The sequence below is a fragment of the Lepidochelys kempii genome, chromosome 5, assembly GCF_965140285.1.
Source record: "Lepidochelys kempii isolate rLepKem1 chromosome 5, rLepKem1.hap1, whole genome shotgun sequence".
In the NCBI taxonomy this organism is placed as follows: domain Eukaryota; kingdom Metazoa; phylum Chordata; order Testudines; family Cheloniidae; genus Lepidochelys; species Lepidochelys kempii.
The window spans coordinates 108,341,889-108,358,981 of record NC_136384.1 but is presented as its reverse complement, the minus strand read 5'-3'; the positions used below and the strand labels follow the sequence as shown (position 1 = coordinate 108,358,981).

Sequence of the window (17,093 nt, the reverse complement as noted above, 5' to 3'; positions counted from 1 at the left end):
AAATCCTAGTCATCCATGTGGGTACCTCTCTAGCATGTCTTACTGTACTAATTGCTCATCCTGATTTTTGAATTATTCTCAATTTTTCACCAATTGTCAGCTACTTGGAGTAATCAACAGGACATGATATTCACAACTTTCAATTGCATCTATTACTCAGCTCCAGTATGTATATTTAGACCTGGAAATAACAATGAGTTAAGGTTTCATTTTCTCAGAGCACTCTCTCTTGTGGTTTCACAGAAGGAAGATACCGATGATTTGTGCTGTCTAGATTTAAATGTGCCTTCTAAATTGGAGGAAATGGTTAAAGTTGAGATTTGCCAATATTTTTGGGAGGCCTAACCCTTTCCTCCCACATTTTATTTCCTCCATGCCTAGCAAACTTTAAATATTCCTAAACTATTTCTGTCTCTCAAATGAAAGCGGTTATGAATGGGAAGTGCACTGTCTGATGACTTGAAGGTCTTTTCCACACCACTTTGGAATTGTGGATGGCCTTCTTTTATCATACATTAATTTCTATGATTTAACACCTGTATGTATGTGGATTCAAAATGAGTTAACAGGGTTGTGTATTGTCTTGGTGGTCACTTTCACCCCCACCCCGCCAAAAAAAGGGAGATAACGTGGTAAAAGAACTAGAAAAAAGAAAAACTCTGAAACCTCCAAGAAGGAAAATCTTGTAAATAGAAAATGATCAAAGAAACATTCTCCAGCCAAATACTTAAATTCAGAGACATAAAGGAAAGACACAGCAGTCCACGTAGGACCCTCAAACTCCAGTCTCAAGGTTCCACACAAAGAAAAGGACTGTATAGACATCATCATGACCACCAGGTGTTTGTTGCATGTTTGCCTTGTACTGCTCTTCTCTACTGAAATCGCATGTCAGCTCTGTATCATGCTTCACTTCCAGCAGAACAAAATGAACAAAAATAAGATTGGAGCTTCTGGAGAAAATGAGTAGAAGTTTCCCCTCACAACGCATAAATGAAAGGGCAGCTTTCAAGCCCACCCAGGATTTTGCCCAACTTCCAGTGTCCCAGAAGGAGAATGCCAAGGTGGCAACCCAAGAGATCCTTTAAGAGATCTTCAACATCTTTAGCAAAAACCTCACACAAAGTGCCTGGGATGGGACTTCCATAGTCAGGTTCCAAAGTGCACTTTACCAGCAAGTTCAGTGGCTGAAGGCATGTTTAGAGCACAAATGGAGAAGGAATTAACCAACCCGGAGAGTGAGGACCTCCAGCTCACCAGTGGGAGAGTGAAATGATACTTTCAGGGGAAAGATGCTTTTCTTTCAGAAAAGCAATACAGCCTGTGTGCCGGGGAGATCATTTGCATGGAAATACCCAGACGTTTTGTACTGATTGACAACTCACTAGAAGGCTTAGTAACTAAGGTACAGTACAAATCTTTTCCTTGGAGTAAATGAATTAATATTAGTGTCAATTATACAGCTGAACAGAGATAGCGGATATTTTATAACACTGTTTATACAAGGCCTGATCCTTCTTCTACAGGGTCAATGGCCAAATAGTAATTGATTTCCATAGCAGCAGCTTCAGGCTCTTCCCGTCCTCTGCTGGAAATGGATTTGCAAATTACATGGATTTATTTTTCTGTGTTTCTTCTGTTATTTAGGTTTGCGATTCTTCATAATCTCCTACATAATTGGCGGTCCATGCAACAAAGTACACATATTTGGAATCCTTAGCCACCTCACCAGTACTTTGATCATCAAATAATGATAGTTTCCCTCCACCTGCAAAGTACTCTGACTTCCACATATGTAGTGTGTTTCTATTATGATCATGGTTGCTATTTATTAATCTGTTCTCATCATATTCCACAGCTTGACAAGTTTCCTAGAGACATTTATAAAATATATGAACTGAGCATAAGACTTGTGAGATTATGAGGCATGGAAAGATATTTTCATTTAATGTATTGACATTAATACAATGGAAAATGTATTTTTCCCTTTGTGTTTCAACCAAATCTCATTTCATTCCATCTGAGGATGCAGTGACGGAAGTTAAAACAGTTGGATGAAATTGTACCGTGCGGTGGATTCCCTCCTCTCTATTGATCTTTCCCACAATGTCTTCTAAGACTCCATAATACTTGACCTTGTATTATGCAATACACTCACTCCATAATGAAATTCCAACATATTACAATTTATGTGATAATACTCTGTTGATTTACTCAAAATTTAAATTGCAAAATGAAGGATATTGATGCAAAAAAGTTACAAGAAAATTAAGGGTTAGACCTTAAACATTGTTGACATTATGTGTTTGCTCTATATTTCTGTGGTTCAACTCCTCTCTGATCAAATCTCATCTCTGAACCGTAACATGCAGTTTAACCACAGTATAACAATTGTAAACTGGAAAAACTTTCAAAGAAAAAAAGATGTGCATAATTTCCCTCTAATGTCAGAACGGAGAGAGACATTTCAGGTGGCCCCAAGGGGCTTTCAAGCCTTGAGTGACCCTGAAGAGGAATGGCAAGGTGGCAATCCAGGAAATTTTTCAACATATTTCCTGCCACTTTTGCAAAAAATCTCTCAGAAGCTACCTGAGGTGAGAGTTCCATTCAGAGATTCCAACACAGACTCATCAGCAAGTTGGGCATCTGGAGATGTGTGGTTGCAGTGATGGAAAATGGGACTCTCTGACCAGGAAGAAAGCACCTACAGTTTCCCAGGATGAATGTGAAGAGATAATTATTTCATAAAAGACAAGCCGTTCAGCCTCAGTGCTAGCAGGAGAATCCATATGGAATGATGGGGTTTTCAAATGTAGGACATACTCACAAAGAAGTTTAGAAATTTAAATACCAACATTTTTAGAAGTACTAATCGAAATCAAGTAATATTTTACACATGATTTAAAATGAGATGCAGTGGAATTTTAAAAGCTGTTGTTACTATTTATTCTCTGTACCGTGAAAATATTTTCAGATCATTTTACAGTATTTGTAACAGGATATTTATGTCAGTCTATTATTTATTCTTCCTATTTATGTATTTACCATAGATATTTGTTACTTATAAATAAATATTTATTTTATTTAAAATGGCAACCTATAGTAGTAATGATTTGAATTAAATACCTATTGAACCAAAAAGAAAAAAGGAGAATAAAAAAAGCCCTGGCATTGTTCAGCCTTAAAAACCCAATTCAAAGAGTACTTATGCAGGTGACTAATTCAAAGTATGTGGACCATCCCACTGATGTTAGTGCTTCCAGTTAGGAACATGCTTAAATACATTGATGAATCAGTGTCCCCGTTCACGGTAATTCCATATTAAAAATAATTGTTACTGAATGATAATTAGCCTTTCCATTCAAACAGACCACACACACACCCCACACCTGAAGTCTGCCACCTTTTCCTATTCTGCTTTTTACCAGGTTACTTTTCCCCCAAAAAGCTTGTCAGTTTGGATGTTTGGTGTAGTAGATGGTTGTGTTGGAAGACGCTAGATTGGTCCCCTTTCCCCCACTAAACAAGATTGCATGCACCCCTTAATACACATCAATTTTTAGTTTGTAATTAGCCTGCCTATACCTCATCAAACAGGTTTATGTGCATTCACATAACCTCTCCCCCCACCAAAATCAAATCTGGTTTGTATATATCCAGCGCCTACCCACAATATATTTACTAGCACTTCCCCCAGTATTAAGTCTGTGCTCACATGCACTGGTCAGGTTTGTGGCCCCACCACCTGATCCCATTACCTCTGTGTGTGCCCAGGCTAAATTCATTCTTGGGCGAACACCACAAACAGAATTACATGTGCATAATGAGAGCAGGAACAGACCATTTTGTACTAGGATTATCAAAGTTTCTTTTTGTCACCTTTAAAATGCAGCTCCCCATTTGGTGGCATACATCAGTCAGCTACTACCCAGGAAAAATACAGAATTCTTCTGAAAATGTCTAACCCCAAACCCATTCAGCTCTGGGGGAAAAACTATTCCCCTTCATTCCATCACACCTTTAATAAAAGAGGGCCATGCTGAACGGAGTGTTCTGTTGAGCTCTTTAACACTATCACCCAAATCATAACAAGCAACCATGCCTGTGGGGAATCCCAGCTCGCATATCAAAAGAGGAAATATTTGTGAATATCTCCCTCTGAGGTTCTCCCACATCCTTTCAATCATGGGCAGGAGGGGCGGGTTCATCTCTCAACTTCCTCATGGAAGTGGCTGTCATTCCATCTCCAGACTCAGCAGATTCTATGGTCTCTCCACTGATCAAAAACGTCTCTCCAGACACAGAGAACTGCATCATCTGTCTCAGCTGTGGTCCCACTAGATTCCCTGTCCCCGTCCTTTCAGTGCCAAATAGTATTTACAGAACTACTATCCACCCATACAAAACTTGATCTGAACCACTAGCAGGGGTATTACTATAATTTTGAATGTTGGATATCGGTAATTTTTAGGCATTGTTCATGTTAATTCTGAAAGTTTATACACTCTGTACACCAAACTGGTTCTTGGTGGCAAGGAGCACACAAGTCTGATTTGGAGGGTGAGGAGGGGTGTCACCAGTCAGTCAGAAAACTGAGCGATAGAATTGCTGACTTGAGTGTACACATGCCTGATTCATATGGCTTGATTTGTTTGTGTGCGGGGAGGTCTGTCTGTAAGACTTGACAATACTAGTTGATATTCTGAAGTTGTTATGACATTTCCTAATCATAGGAAACCAGTTTTGATGTGTATCCACCCTGTTGGACAGGACCTACAGCAGGAACTCACTAGGCTGAGGACACTGGGAAACAATTTTAAAACGATGTTCTAATGACAACATAATTATCCTAAGTAGGGAAGCAGTTTGGCCAAGTTGGTGTTTAGGAGAATGGGGGATAGGAGAGGAAAGTTACTGAAGGTCGACAAAGAGTCAGATGACAAAAACAAAAGGTTCTAAAAGAAATCAACAGGGGAAGACCCACAGGACATTTGGACAACAGGAAGGAAGGGGATGAACTGGCCAAGGTCAGGTCATCTGAGCTGGGAGAGAAGGCTCTGTTTTTGTGCATATAAGTGCTGCATTGCAACAGAAGGATGCTGGATGACCCAAAGTAACCCTGATTGGGGCCCACAGAATGGCCTGGTGTGTTGAGGGAACTGAGGCAGTGAATTTGTTTCAATCTGTGTGACTCACTCGCGGCCATCGGTGGGGGGCCGGCCCCGCTCTGGCCTCGAGGCCATCGGTAATTTATTTACTGGCTTTGAAATCTTGAGAGTGACAAACGCACAAGCAATCCTGAACCATGCAGGTCATGACCTCCTACAGGTAGTGAGCTGGTGAAAAAAAAAAGAGTATTTAAGAAAGCATATAATTACAGGAAAATTTAAATTACAGTTTTTGGAGAGAGTAGCTAGACCAGGGCTAATGAAACTGAGTCGTTTAGACATACATGCATACCTGGTTGGATGGGCTCTACACTATGCTGTTTAAGACACTCTAGCAAGACTTTCCAGACTTTCCTCCAAAAGAGGAAGAGTTGTGATCTTAGATTGAAATAATCCTGGGAAACGTAGTTCAGCAAGCAACTATAATCATTTTAATTAGCTGAATTGCAGCATCTAGTCTGTTCTATTATCCTGAGCTACAATGTCTCAGAACTACTCCGCTGTAAAAGATCCCACATTCCTTCTGCTTTTGAAGCAGAACATAATTAGAGCACTGACAAACATTTAGCATCTGATTTTCAAAAGGCTAGAACGGTGACTAAGCAGGTATGGGTCACTTTTGAAAGTCTGTCCACTTCACTAAAGCACCCAGATGGGAACAGAGCTCTTGAAAATGTGGCAACAAGGGATCAATTCTGCTACAGCACACACTTTAGTATCTTATTAGTAAAGTTCCCCACTGAAATCAGGGGATGACTCATGGAATAAAAGTACTGCTCAGTGAAAGTAAAGGAGAGAGGAAGCCAGTCCTTAATGCACGGAATGTGCCTTTTCTAGTTTGGAGTTTATTTATTGTTCCGAGGCAGCACAATCTATGTAGAATTAAGAAACAAAAACAAAAAATAAAAATAAACCCACCAACCAAATTTGGGCTAGGCCAGGAGCTAAGTAAATTCTATTTTTAGCATCACAATTATTTATATGACTTACCAGCAATACCTATCCCATCCCAAAAAAAGGAAATTTCATTTTGTATGAAATTTCTTCCAAAGGACTTATGGAATATGGAAGTAAAGATTTCAAAAGTAAGTGCAACCTGGAGTGATTCCCCCCACCCCCTTAACCTTGTATCCAATATGGACAAAGTAAATCACTTCATGTTAATTTGCTGCTGAAAGAATCCCTTCTGCAGATAGGGGCCTGGCAGCACATGTACTCACGCAATATAAAAGTGGCCAAGGACAGTCAGCCATTTACTGTTTGCCAAAGGTGCTATCATCAGCAAGCCTGCCTTTGAAGGAAGTAGAGCTGGATGTAGACTAAGGTGGAGATACAGTGCTTGCCATGAGGTGTAGGAAAAGAGAGTGGACAAGGAAAGCTACAAAAATATAGTTGTTTCAGACATGCTGCAGTTAAAGCAATGCAAGAAAAAGCATTGTAACAGGGTTTACTCACTGCTATGCACTTCCTCAGGGCCAGGCCTGGCATCACAGTGTCCTTATGGGGTAGCAGCCCTCATCACCAGTCACTCTGGGGCTGTGGTGGTTTCTTTCAGATAACTCATCCCTCCAGCCAGGGCACAGTCTTTAGCCCATTCCTTCCAGGGTCAGCTAACCACACTAAAGTTCAAAACTATCTGAACAGAAATAAAAAGCATCCACTCTCTCCACAGCTCTTCTTCAGCAAGGTCATATTCAACCTGCAGCTCCCTCACTGGGCTCAGCTACTCTTGTACACCACTTCCTTGGGGCTGGTAGGGGAATCCAGTCCCAACCTCAATTCTGGGTTACAGCCCAGGGCCCTGTACTGCACAGCTACATCAAATCCTCTACCCATATTGCAGTTTTCCCTGCACCATTTCCTTCCTCACCTCTTTACTTCCCTTCTAGGTCTCCCAATCTGTTCTCCAGTTATTCAGGGTACACCCCTGCTCATTCAAGGACCTGCTGGCCCCTTTTGACTCCCTGCATTCTCTTTCCTCCAGCCCTTCCTTAGCTGGGCCCACTCAGCAGTTAAACCTAGAATCACCTAATTTCTCTCAGGTGGAGCCCATTACGTAATCAGGGCTGGCTTAGTTAGGGGCTCTCTATTATTATCTCAGAGCTCTGGATGATCTCTGAGTGTTGATCTCTCTCTCTCTCTCTCTGTGTATATATATGAATTTTATTGTCAGGCTCTGGCTCTGACCCTCTTGCACCAATCACTGTAACTGATTTCTACTCTGGGTTATCTGGATTCCTCTAAGGATATTGGGACAGCCAATGGCGCCATGCTGCATTCCATGAGCTGAGGATCTGGCCCATTGTTCTCATGTTGGGCCAGATTCTGCCACCCTTAGGTTGACTAGTCCCATACCCCACAAGCAAGGCCCATTGAAATCAGTGTTAGTAGAGGGAGGTATTACTCAGTGTGAGTAGGGGTGGCAGAGTTTTGCCTATTATGTCTAGCTATTCTTTCCACATGTATCAATGTAAATTAGAAGCTATTTTCTAAATACTACACTTTTAAAAGTAGATTTTCTCCCTGCCTAGTGCAGCTGCCATCTTGTCCTTAAGATGCAGCATGTTACAGTCACTGTGTTTTCTGTCATGGAAAATTTCTATTTGTTCAGTCTTTGGGCCCAATTCTGAGAAGTGCTGTGGGCCCACTACTTCAGGTGGAGTTCAGAGTGCTCAGTACCTTGCAGGAAGAGGTTAGTGCCTCTTAGGGTTTAGCCCTTTCTTTGATGTTTTTCCATGACCTGAAATGAAAACAAATCTAGACTGAAGAGTATGTTTTACTCTGTGAGTATGAGCATGAAAAACATCGTTCCTGTGACTTGGAGGCACCTTTGCCATAGCTTGTGGAGGTTCTTCACCTTGTATAATATTTTGTGTTTAGGTAACAACTATAGCACCTCTGTCTTATCTATTTATGTCCTTCTGCTTATAGAATCATAGAATATCAGGGTTGGAAGGGACCTCAGGAGATCATCTAGTCCAACCCCCTGCTCAAAAGCAGGACCAATCCCCAATTAAATCATCCCAGCCAGGGCTTTGTCAAGCCTGACCTTAAAAACTTCTAAGGAAGGAGATTCTACCACCTCCCTAGGTAACGCATTCCAGTGTTTCACCACCCTCCTAGTGAAAAAGTTTTTCCTAATATCCAACCTAAACCTCCCCCACTGCCACTTGAGACCATTACTCCTTGTCCTGTCCTCTTCTACCACTGAGAATAGTCTAGAACCATCCTCTCTGGAACCATCTTTCAGGTAGTTGAAAGCAGCTATCAAATCCCCCCTCATTCTTCTCTTCCGCAGACTAAACAATCCCAGTTCCCTCAGCCTCTCCTCATAAGTCATGTGTTCTAGACCCCTAATCATTTTTGTTGCCCTTCGCTGGACTCTTTCCAATTTATCCACATCCTTCTTGTAGTGTGGAGCCCAAAACTGGACACAGTACTCCAGATGAGGCCTCACCAATGTCGAATAGAGGGGGACGATCACGTCCCTCGATCTGCTCGCTATGCCCCTACTTATACATCCCAAAATGCCATTGGCCTTCTTGGCAACAAGGGCACACTGCTGACTCATATCCAGCTTCTCGTCCACTGTCACCCCTAGGTCCTTTTCCGCAGAACTGCTGCCTAGCCATTCGGTCCCTAGTCTGTAGCTGTGCATTGGGTTCTTCCGTCCTAAGTGCAGGACCCTGCACTTATCCTTATTGAACCTCATCAGATTTCTTTTGGCCCAATCCTCCAATTTGTCTCGGTCCCTCTGTATCCTATCCCTGCCCCCCAGCGTATCTACCACTCCTCCCAGTTTAGTATCATCCGCAAATTTGCTGAGAGTGCAATCCACACCATCCTCCAGATCATTTATGAAGATATTGAACAAAACCGGCCCCAGGACCGACCCCTGGGGCACTCCACTTGACTCCGGCTGCCAACTAAACATGGAGCCATTGATCACTACCCGTTGAGCCCAACAATCTAGCCAACTTTCTACCCACCTTATAGTGCATTCATCCAGCCCGTACTTCTTTAACTTGCTGACAAGAATACTCTGGGAGACCGTGTCAAAAGCTTTGCTAAAGTCAAGAAACAATACATCCACTGCTTTTCCTTCATCCACAGAACCAGTAATCTCATCATAGAAGGCGATTAGATTAGTCAGGCATGACCTTCCCTTGGTGAATCCATGATGACTGTTCCTGATCACTTTCCTCTCATGTAAGTGCTTCAGGATTGATTCTTTGAGGAGCTGCTCCATGATTTTTCTGGGGACTGAGGTGAGGCTGACTGGCCTGTAGTTCCCAGGATCCTCCTTCTTCCCTTTTTTAAAGATTGGCACTACATTAGCCTTTTTCCAGTCGTCCGGGACTTCCCCCATTCGCCACGAGTTTTCAAAGATAATGGCCAATGGCTCTGCAATCACAGCCGCCAGTTCCTTTAGCACTCTCGGATGCAACTCGTCCGGCCCCATGGACTTGTGCACGTCCAGCTTTTCTAAATAGTCCCTAACCACCTCTTTCTCCACAGAGGGCTGGCCATCTACTCCCCATGTTGTGATGCCCAGCACAGCAGTCTGGGAGCTGACCTTGTTTGTGAAGACAGAGGCAAAAAAAGCATTGAGTACATTAGCTTTTTCCACTTCCTCTGTCACTAGGTTGCCTCCCTCATTCAGTAAGGGGCCCACACTTTCCTTGGCTTTCTTCTTGTTGCTAACATACCTGAAGAAACCCTTCTTGTTACTCTTAACATCTCTCGCTAGCTGCAGCTGCAGGTGCAATTTGGCCCTTATACGTCAGTCTGTGTTGTGATCCTGTGTGTCGTACCAGTGCACTTACATTTTCTTATACATTATACAAAGAAGTATCTGACAGATGTTCAAGGAGCAGATGTATACCACACAGACTTATACATAGGGAGAATTGATGCATTCTGACTTGTATATTTAGTATATGTTTTTGAAAGTCACAACATTTCAACATAGAAGATAGTTTAACTTTTTATTATTTTGCAAATGTCAGTTGTATACATACTGCAACTATATTTGCATTTAACCATCACCCGCATGAATACACAGTCAGGTAATTGAAAACAATCACCCCCACTAGATATGAAATTGTTCTTTTGTGAAAGGAGTTGTGCTGAAGGGTTGCACATTGTCAGAAGTTCAGATGAATACAGCCCAAGATGAGCTTGTCTTTTAGCCAAAAAGCTCCCTAACGTTGGAAAGCCACTCAAGGGAAATCACTCATCACTCAAGGGATGAAAGGGGTTTATTTGATGGCCCTTACTAGTTATCTAGCATGGTTTTGGTCTAACAGGGAGATGAAGCTGTCCAGAAAAGGAAAAGTACAGGCAACCTTGACACAGACCAAGAGAAAGGAAAAGGAAGAGAAATGATGTGGTAAATATGCCATGAATTTTGTTGTGGTGTCATAATTGTTAGATGAACAGTAGGAGTAAGGGAAATATAGAAGATAATTATTTAGACCTGGTTGGAAGATCTGTTATTTTCTAAAAGCTATTTATGGACGGGACAGCCCAACAGCATTTGGGATTTTATAAAACCTCTAGCTTTGTGAAACAGTTTTTATGATGGTGGTAGGGCAATAAATATAACAGTGTCTAGTAGAATGGAGAAAACATCCTCTCCAAAACAAAAATGGTGGAACAGTAAACTGGGTGCCTTGTATAAATATACAGGGATGAACATGAAGAAAAAAAGACACTAAAAATTGTGATCTCCATCTGCTTTTTCTATCCTTTGCTTTTCCCAGGTTAGTCATTACTGACTGGGAGTTGAGATAAAGTGTCTGAAGATAGTTTGTAAAAGTGAAGAGTTAAAATGGCCTTCTTGAAGAGAGATTACATCAAGTTGCTTCTATGCTTTGGCTGGGCCAATATTTTTCTTGCCCATTCTGTCAAAGTAAAGTATCTACACTTTATATGCTAACTTCCAGTGTTTTCATTAGAGCAATTTTCCCCCTCAGCAGGTCATCCAAGTTTGGGAAATATAGAAAAAACCATGATGCTACTTGTTTGTATTATAGTGTAATACACCACTATTTTCAATTCTGTGTGGCACTTTATCAAATGCAATAAAGTATGGGATCATATCTGGGTTAGCCTCACTCCATATCCATTTTGCAATTTTGACATCAAACCAATTTACCTTGGTGCTTCAGAGTAGCTAGCGTGCACTCTGCTTGATCTTTGCTTTAGAGTTAGGCAAGGAAAAGTGGTCAGACAAAAGGATAAAATAAGATGGCAGGGATATGGAATTGACAATTTTGCCATTAGTCAAACAAGCATCATTTTGTTCATGGCCATGCACATACATTGTACTTCTGTGCAGAAGATGACGACTATGTATTAGCAACTTGGAATGCATTAGCTGGTGCATAGCTTTGCCCCCTTGTTGTTGAACCACATTTCCTTGGGCAATGTAGTAGTGTGGGGTACCTGGACTGCACCTTTTAACATTATCTTGAGCACTAGATTGATACCATGTACTTGGGGAAAGAATCACTACACCTTATTCTGGCCATGTATCTAACTAGTCCTGAGAACTCCCAAGTTATTGCTTTTTGTTAGGTGGAGCACTTGGTTACCATTACTATGTCTTTAATCTACCCTAATTATCCAAGGATCCAAGATTGTTCATTCTAATCCAATGTGTTCACATAAATTCAGAAAATTTGGTTGAAGGTTGTAAATAAGGATTAAGAACAAATCAATACTCAGGCTTTTTTTTTTTTCTTAAGCTTGAGGACATGCTATACATTGTACATCTTAAGTTCGTCGACTGCTGCTTATCTACCACGTCACCACTGCTTATGACATTAGAAACAACTTGCTATGGAAGTTATGAGGTCACAGAAAAGGGAAGATTATGATATGCAAATATCCTTAGCAAGAAAATGAGGCAAGAAATACAGAACATATGGGGCAAAATGGTGCCACCTCTCAACAAAGCTCAAAAATCTGGCTTTCAGTGGAATATTTTGCCCCTTAGCCTGCTGGGTTGGCATGGAATAGCTGCACTGGTGCTCTAGTGGTAGAGATAAATGGGGTTCCTATACACCTCATACATTGGTTGTCACCTACTGCAGCACAGACCTGTCTAGTGGCTACACCCGCAGCCCTCCATACTGCTGCAAAGAAAGGCATGACAGAGTCCAAGCTCTCCCCACATCCGAGCATGCTGCATCCCCACTCCTCCGCCTACCTCCCAGCGTTTCCCACCCAGACACTGCCAAACAGCTGGGAGGGAGGGGGAGAAGTGGAAAAGTGGTGTGCTAAGTGAAATTTCTATATTAAACAACAGAATTGTCAGATACAAAGATGAACATAATTTGTTGGGGAAGAGTCAACATGGTTTTTGTAAAGGGAAATCATGCCTCACCAGTCTACTAGAATTATTTGAGGGGGGTCAACAAACATGGAGAAGGGAGATCCAGTAGATACAGTGTACTTAGATTTTCAGAAAGCCTTTGACAAGGTCCCTCACCAACGGCTCTTAAGCAAAATAAGCTGTCAAGTGATAAGAGGGAAGGTCCTCTCATAGATTGGTAATTGGTTAAAAGATGGGAAACAAAGCATAGGGAATAAATGGTCAGTTTTCAGAATGGAGAGAGGTGGTGTCCCCTAGGGGTTTGTACAGGGACCAGTCCTATTCAACTTATTCATAAATGATCTGGAAAAAGGGGTAAATGGTGAGGTGGCAAAATTTGCACACAACACAAAATTACTCAAGACAGACTGTGAAGAATTACAAAGGGATTTCACAAAACTGAGTGACAGGGCAAAAAAACGGCAGATGAAATTCAGTGTTGATACATGCAAAGTAATACACATTGGAAAACCTAATCCCAGCTATACATACAAAATGATGGGATCTAAATTAGCTGTCGCCACTCAAGAAAGAGACCTTGGAGTCATTGTGGATAGTTCTGTGAAAACATCCTCTCAGTTTGTAGCAGGAGTCAAAAAAGCCAGCAGAATGTTGGGAATCATTAAGAAAGGGATAGAAAATAAGACAGAAAATATCATAGTGCCTCTACATAAATCCATGGTATGCCCACATCTTGAATACTGCATGCAGAAGTGGTTACCCCATCTCAAAAAAGATATATTGGAATTGGAAAAGGTTCAGAAAAGGGCAACACAAATGATTATGGGTATGGATCAGCTTCTGTACGAGGAGAGATGAATAAGACTGGTACTTTTCAGCTTGGAAAAGAGATGACTAAGGGGATATGATAAAGGTCTATAAAATCATGACTGGTGTGGAGAATGGAAATAAGGAAGTGTTATTTACTCCTTCTCATAACACAAGAACTAGGGGTCACCAAATGTAATTGATAGGCAGCAGGTTTGAAACAAATAAAAGTATTTCTTCATACAACACACAGTCAACCTGTGGAACTCTTCGCCAGAGGATGTTGTGAAAGCCAAGACTGTAACAGGGTTCAAAAAAAGGGCTACATAAATTCATGGAGGATAGGTCCATCAATGACTATTTGCCAGGATGGGCAGGGATTGTATCCTGCTGTTAATTGAATTGTCTTGTTAGACTGACCTCACACTCGGTAAGGCAACTCCCATCTTTTCATGGATTTATACCTGCTCCTGTATTTTCCACTCCATGCATCTGATGAAGTGGGGTCTAGCCCCTGAAAGTTTATGCCCAAATAAATGTATTAGTCTCTAAGGTGCCACAAGGACTCCTCGTTTTTATCCCTAGCATGTTTGTCAGAAGCTGGAAATGGGCGACAGGGGATGGATCACTTGATGACTACCTTTCTGTTGATTCCCTCTGTGGCACCTGGCATTGGCCACTGACAGAAGATAGGATACTGGATTAATGGACCTTTGGTCTGACCCAGTATGGCCATTCTTATGGAATCACTCTTTTCGAACAAGTCACAGATTGTAAATGTGTCACCGGAATTCACTAAATGCCTATTAGTTCAGGGAAAATAATTTTCGAGGCATTAAAAAAAAGGTTGATTTTAGGTGGCAAATGTCAAATTGTTAAAAAGGAAAATTTTTCTCCACCTGTGGAACCCATAAGATATCACTGAGGCCAAGGCCTTAGCAAGAATTAAAAAAGGACTGGACAAGGATAACAAGAATAAACAGAATTATAATAGTAAATATTGAAAAAATAAACAAGAGTTTGGGAAAGGATCTAAGTTCTCAAGCTTCAGAGCAAACTAATTAATCAGGGTTAGGAGAGGGCTGCTTAACCCTTAACTGCCTACTCTGGCTGGGATTGGCCACTGTGAGCAATAGGTATATTAGATGGACCTTTGGGTATTATTGAGCAGGGCAATTGCTATATTTCATAGCAACTGAATTACATAGTCGAAGAGTTTAAAAAAATGGATGCCTAAAGTTAGGCTCCTGCATCCATATTTAAGTGTGTAAATATGTGTCGACACTCTCTTCCCTGCTCTGGCAACGATGCCCATGTGTTTTTCCTGAGTTGAGACAGTTAATTTAGAACCCTGCAGCAAATCATATTGCAGTGTATGTATTCCATAGAAAGCAAGGGAGACAGAAAATATTGGAGAACAGCAAGCTAGTACCCAGGTCCTTATAGACTAAAGTTGTAAGAAAGGCAAACAGTCCAGATACCCCAGTAGATACTGTTTTATTGAATGCAATGTGAGTTTGTCTCAATAAAGGCTAAACCCAAACATTATGTTGAAGTCTAGAATATCTGTTGAGTGAGCGTAAAGTGACAGAAATAGCTTCAAGCATAATGGAGAGCCTTTTTTTTTTGAGTATCAGATTCAATCATCATGGATTTGTGGTCTATTACTATCTAATTTTTAAGTCCTCAACCATTTTTGGTCTTTTAAAAACAACACACACACACAATTTTATGAATTGCACCTGTGAGACCGTATCGGCTTTCAGCTACTAGTTTTACATATAAGGGGAACATTTTTTCAGCAGGTTTAAACATGTATGCACCATTGACATCACCAACTGAGGATTTAATGCTTACACTTCATCTAAAAAAGGGAACCTCCAACATCACAGCATCTCTTAACTGTGGTACCAGTTTAGTGTTGTCTCAAAGTGAAAGAACCACATACTGACTCATCAATACCATTTCCTCAAACATTTACATTTTCTTTGGAGGTCTTTCATCCTAATACTTATCCACCCCAAATATGCTTGCTGTGTTATCCTACAAAAACCCATGGTGGAATGGCCTATTTACATTATGGAAATACATGTAAATTCCAGTGTATTTTCTGAAGATTTTCACTCTCTCTAAATCGGGTCACTTGCGTTAGTGTTAAGGGTGCATTTTTGGCCAGCTTAGTGCATCCATGAACTGACAAGTAGGAGAACACAGAACAAGGCCTGAAGAAGGTTAGGATTCCGTCAGGGGTTTCTCCAGCCATATCCCCCTACACATAAAAAGTCTACTGTCTGAGCATGTATCAGAAAAGTTAATTCAGTCCTCCATATTCTATATACTAATAGTCCTGCTGGAAACAAACCAGTGGCATCTATAGCATAGGAGTCTCCTGCAAAGGGATATTTGTGGGCCACTTCAGATGCCCACTAGTTCCAGCATGATTTTTGTGGATTACAATGCACTGGCAGCATTAAACTTCATGACAGGAATTATCCATTGCCATTTTATTAGGCAGTCATGGGCTGATAAACAGGAAAGTTTCTCATCCTGGTAACTTATTGAGATATATCTCTGCTGTAAACTAAAACATCAATATTGAATACCCTTATGCATATGTTTAGCTTTACTCTTGTAAAAAGTCCTACTGTATCCTGTAAAGGATCGAGGACTCCTAATGCCCCTCTACAGCATGTATGAACTCAGGTTTCACAAATCCCTAGAGAAACCACTTTTTTGAGGGGAAAGCCCCCAGTTGGGGCTTCTTTATTAGTTTACAGGCTCACAGTCTCACCCCAAACGATAGTCTTAGTGAAAGCTCTACAAGGTACAACTGGTTGTTCATATGGACTCTTAAAAGCTTTGTGCCACTCCTATTCCTTATGCTGGACAATTGGATTCCCATCTCCCTGGAGTCCCCTGGCAAATAAGGAGCTTAAACAGTCCTTCTCATTCCAAGGTTAAACTCATGCCAAACAATTATAACCCACCCCACCTTAACTTCTATCTTCTTCAGGAGATTCTGGCTACAATTTCCAGCCACCCCACCTAAACTTCTACTCCAGGCAGTTGTGCCTCTCAGACCCCATGGAGAGCCTGCAAAGAGCCTCATTTATTCTCCTGAGTGCTGCGTCATACAAAATGCTCCTAGCCATACACCAGCTGAGACTGATAGCTCCAACAGAATTTGTCCCAGGGGTACTCAACTGAGCTACACTGGCCCCACTGAGAAGCAGCTCCCTTGTCTCAGAGGACTAGTCCCAGTCCTTATCAGAAGGAACATGCACCCTGTGACATAGTGAAATGTGGCTACTCACCTGAGTAAAGTTAATCTCTTGCATAGGTGTTAGCAGGTTCAAGGCCAAAGACTAGAGACCCAGAAACCATAAACTCCTTCAGTTTTGGAAATGAAGACTATTAGTTCCTCAAGAAGATTAACTACAAACTACAGGTATCAGTAGGTGTTTTATTGTCAAACAAATATAAACTGGTACTTTCAATCCCTGATGTCTTGTTTTGAAGATAAAAGCTTATTTCCTTCATCTTTTTTAAAGTTGTAAATATGGGATTATAAAACAAAACCCAAACCCAGAGCAATAAATTAAGATAAAGAAAAGGAAAAAAAAGCTAACAAACTACCCAGAATGAGAAAAGTTAGAAGCAACAGCAAAATTCTAAAGCGGATTCAAAGTAATTTTTCTTTTTAAAAAGGATTTTTTTTTTGCACATAAAATAAAATAGCAGCAAAGAAGGAAGATAAATACAAGTGCACACATGTC

The 17,093-nt window shown here is 41.1% G+C and overlaps 1 pseudogene; it reads left to right on the top strand.

Moving 5' to 3' along the window:
* Positions 1–829: 829 nt before the first annotated feature.
* Positions 830–2,286, top strand: LOC140911954 (interferon beta-like; annotated as a pseudogene).
* Positions 2,287–17,093: the final 14,807 nt, after the last annotated feature.